Below are 5,000 nucleotides of genomic sequence, written 5' to 3'. Positions count from 1 at the left end.
ATTTCTTCTTTTGCTATAAATAAAATGTTACCATCTACATTAGCGGTGGAGAAAAATCACCAAGGTCCACGCAACGCCGGACACGTGACCTGAGCCACCAAGGTCCACGCAATGCGCGCCGGACACGTGACCTGAGCCCCCGTCCCTTCTTGCATACCTCACTGTTTCAGTATAAATACACATTGTTCTCTACTCTGTAATTCATATCTGCTGAAGAGGATCACAGTAAGTGATCGAAATATACAGATCTCTATATCTTCGCTTATTCTTCTCCGAAAGTGGGTCATCAGTATTATTTTACAAATGTGCTACGACATAACTTTGTTGTGATATATATATATATATATATATACATATCTACTCGTATGTATATATACGAGTATATATATGTACATATATATATATATATATATATATATATATAAGATGCAGGTATATCCGTATATTATCACCACTACCTGCTGTTCTCTTTTACACCTCTGCTCTTATATATTTTTCTTCCCATAGTGGATTAGTTATATATATATATATATATATATATATATATATATATATATATTTATATCAATATATATATATATATATATGCGTAAATAACCACTAGGAAAAAGTAAACTAACGAAGCAGAGCGCTTTCGTGTAATTACATCTTCAGTGCAGATACAAAGAAGGAATTATAAGATGAAGAAACAAGGTACAGAATATATGACATAGTGAAGAGGGCATTCGGAGAGGTAGTGGAAGAAGTACACGTGACGGACGTATGGGCCGTCCTGGTAGCCAACAAGTATGGGACGTTTGGGCCGTCCTGGTAACCAACAAGTATGGGACAACTGCTCATAATTTATATTACAATTCAAACAATTTTGAAATTTCATGAGAAATAAAACTATCTAATTTGTACAAACCTTGATGAAGATTAACATTTATCCCCTTACTAGATTTGATCAAACTGCATTCAATTAAATTTCTTTCTGTTATGTTGTTGTTGTATGTGATGACTTTAGCGTTATCCCAGTCAACTGGGTGGTTAAAATGGTTCATGTGGTTGAATATACCGCTAGATTGGTTTCCCTCTCTAACGTATTTCTTATGTTGATTGATTCGTGTTGTGAGTGTTTTAGCAGTCTGACCAACATAAAACTGATTACATGATTTGCAAGGTATATGTACACACACCCTTTATTACTATTGACAGAATTATTTATGAGCAGTTGTCTTACAGTGTTCTTGTTATTGAAAACTACATTAATGTTAAATTTACGTAACATATTTGGAATATTTTGCAGGTTCTCTTGGTACGGTAAAATTAGCAAGTTATTCATATTGAAAGTTTGAGTTGACCTAAGGTTGTAAAATGTCCTTTTAGCACGATTGTAAGCTTTATCAAGAACATGTGTGGGGTATTGTAGCTTAGTACCAATGTCGTAAATACATCTTATTTCATCATCGATGTACTCTGGGCTGCAAATGCGTAGGGCCCTGAGGTACATCGACGAGAAAACAGATACCTTTACGCCATCAGGGTGTGAGGAATAATAGTGTATATATGAACAAACATTGGTTGGTTTGCGATATACACTAAACTTCAACTCACTTTCACGGCGGTAGATATTACAATCAAGGAAAGGCAAAACGCCTTCTTTCTCTATCTCCACCGTGAACTTAATGGAACTGACCAAATTATTAAGCTTACATAAAAAATCATTTACATTATCTTGAATGAGCCACAGACATAGGATGTCATCAATGTACCGCATCCATGTAATGTTGGGGGGAATGATCTTACTTAAAATTTTGGTTTAAAAAAACTCCATATATAGATTACTCAATACGGGGGAGAGAGGATTACCCATGCTCATTCCAAATTTCTGAGAATAGAATTTATCATTAAATTGGAATTTGCAATTTTTAACACACAATTTGATCAGTTCAATTAAGGTGCCTGAAGGTAATGGTAAATCGTGCTTATTTAACTCTTCTTTAAGATAGATTAAAAGGTCATCCAAGGGAACTTTCGTAAACAAACTAACAATATCATAACTTACCAATTTAAATTCATAGTCTGGTTTTACCTCACTTAGTTTGTTAATGAGGTCCAAACTGTTCTTAACATGTGAAGTGGAAATAGTTTGAATTGTAATATAAATTATGAGCAGTTGTCCCATACTTGTTGGTTACCAGGACGGCCCAAACGTCCCATACTTGTTGGCTACCAGGACGGCCCATACGTCCGTCACGTGTACTTCTTCCACTACCTCTCCGAATGCCCTCTTCACTATGTCATATATTCTGTACCTTGTTTCTTCATCTTATAATTCCTTCTTTGTATCTGCACTGAAGATGTAATTACACGAAAGCGCTCTGCTTCGTTAGTTTACTTTTTCCTAGTGGTTATTTACGCATTTGTGAACACACGCTCCTAGTGTTTTTATTGCATATATATATATATATATATATATATATATATATATACACACATATATATATATACATATATATATACATATTTATATTACATATATATCATTTGCCTGACTGCTGCCTTACTATATATGAATTACAAGAAATATAGTTTTGAAGAAATACAACCCATGCCTAGTTTAGATAAAGAAGAAAAGGAAATATAAGATACAAATATGTTGCAATGAAAAAAAAATCGATAGGACACTTTTCGGTCAAAGAAAGAAAGAAAGAAACCTACCGATTAAGATCTCATCTGAGATATCCTCTTCGATCAAACGAGAATGCCAGAACCTGTCTCGGCTCTTCGCCGGCTGGGGAGCTTTCAGACTTACGCATGACCAGAAGCCGCCGGATGATCGGGAAAGGAGAGAAGAAAGAATAAAGGCTGCCCGGCTCAAAGAGAATAAAAAAAATGGAGCACAGCTGAAAAAAAAAGGCAGAACACAAGTACTAACGCCGTAGGAAGCTGGCCGATCGAGAAAAAAAGGACAGCCCGGCTGAACGGAAATAATAGAAATAGGAGCCCAGCTAGCCGGGAGAAAAAGGAAAAAGAAATAAAGAAAAAAGAAATAGTACGGGCGCCGAAAAAAGAGCCCGGCCAGCTGGCAAAAGGAAAGTAGATGTCCTGCCAGGAAAAAATAAAGATGACCAATTGGTAATAAAAAAGAAAAAAAGAAAAAGAAAAAGGCATGCCGGCTGAAAAAAGGAGCATGGCTAGCTAAAATATATATATACATATATATATAATTGGTCGGCCGGCCAGAGAAAGAAGAAGAACCCGGCTAGACTGGATAAAGTGGAGGAGAGGTCAATCGATCGAAAACAAAGACGAGACAGACCGTCGAAGAAAAAAAAAAAAAAAAAAAAAATGAGGTCGACCGACGGAAAAAAAAAATAATAATAAAAAAAAAACGCCCGAGAGCACAGACAGCATAGGAGGGTGATCAGCCAGAAAAAAAAAAGTGAGACACCAAAAGGATAGGGCAAATCTCAACCGGCAGGCTGCCGTGGGGCCGATTTAATTTTAGCTACTGCCAGGCGACAAGGTCTATCAGCTGATCAAAATTGTCTCGCATTGGCCCCTGGCAGAATCTCTAAAAGGCTGATTGGCTGTCATTCACAAGAGGGCGTTCCTCCGCCAGTTACTTTTCTTCAAATGGATAAAGACGTCTGGCGCTTGCCTGACTAGAATCTGACCAGAACTTCACCAAAATCATATGAGAATGGAGGAGGAGGAAGAAGAGGAGGAGGAAGAGGAGGAGGAGGCGAGTCTTTGCGACAGGCCTAGCTCGCCGGCGGCTCAAGAAACAAGTTCCTCGAGGTTCCTGGAGACCGCTTCCGTCAGGGTCTGCTGAGGGACTTTGGGGGTCGGTCTGGAGGCCTTTTGTCAATGAGAGAGTAAATGAGCGTCACCAGGTCGAAGTGGTGTTGGACTTCTTTGCCCATAACTCACTAGCGCTTATACACTTGGGGACAATATCACACACGGAGAGGTTAATCGAGAGTTTTAATCTGTTCGCCACGGAGACGCCTCCATAAGTAATCAAAATCATTTGACGTCAGCCAGAATAAAATCTAATGTGTAGGATGTCTCCAAGACAAAGGATTCTTCTATTGTTGAGGTCTCGTTTCCAAGTTGAATAAAATCGCCTGGCGGTATGTTCTATGGTGATGCATATCTTTTTTGCGTTCATCACCGAATTCAGTAATGTTACGTAGAAAGAACAACGGCCACATACCAAATTGGAATGACAACAGAGATATCACACACAAGGTTATAAATACATAAAAATGAGTACTAGTAAAGGTCATTACAAGCGAACAACTCAAAATACATATGGTGTTTCGTGTGGAGCCCTAATGGGCGAGTGACGAAATCTCTCTACTGGAAGTGAGGGACAGATCACCACCCTGGATGGTAATCGAGGTGATAAGTCTTTTATATATAAGGTTTCTAATAGAAAAAAACAACGGGCATCATCATCATCTTGGTCCAGTACTACGTGGAGGCAAAGGTGTATGATAGATCCTGCTGGAATGTGGCAAGTAAGACGTCTTGAGAGGTGAGTAAGTGTCCTTCCTACATAAAAAGTTCGAGTTCCACAGTCCTCGTGTTGACAAGTATGTGTGTAGATGACGTTTTTCCTCTGGAGTGGTTGAAAAGGAGGGAAGGCGTTGTTTTTTGATAAAAAGGTGGAAGACTTCTTGGAGTGATGAAACAAAATAAAATATAAATATCTACCTCAGGATACTGGTTTTGTATTCAGAGTCTGACTGGGAGACCTGTACATCTAGAAAAGGTAGGGAGCTGTTGATGTTATTTTCGGTGGTGAAAATGAGGACTGATTATTCCATGATGCGCTGGCGAAAGTCTTTCAGTTCATTTTTATTATTAACCTTAACAAAGATGTCATCTGTGCATGTACAGTAGATACAAGGTTTCTTCTCCGCCTGGGCCTTTTCTTCTATTGTTCCCAAGGAAAAAATGGCAAAGAGGATTCCAAGATATGTATACATGTACATATGTATTTGTGT

The sequence above is a fragment of the Oratosquilla oratoria genome, chromosome 35 (genome assembly GCF_046742065.1).
Source record: "Oratosquilla oratoria isolate Oo_2021 chromosome 35, ASM4674206v1, whole genome shotgun sequence".
NCBI classification, from domain to species: Eukaryota; Metazoa; Arthropoda; class Malacostraca; order Stomatopoda; family Squillidae; genus Oratosquilla; species Oratosquilla oratoria.
Note: the sequence above shows the minus strand (reverse complement) of the source record.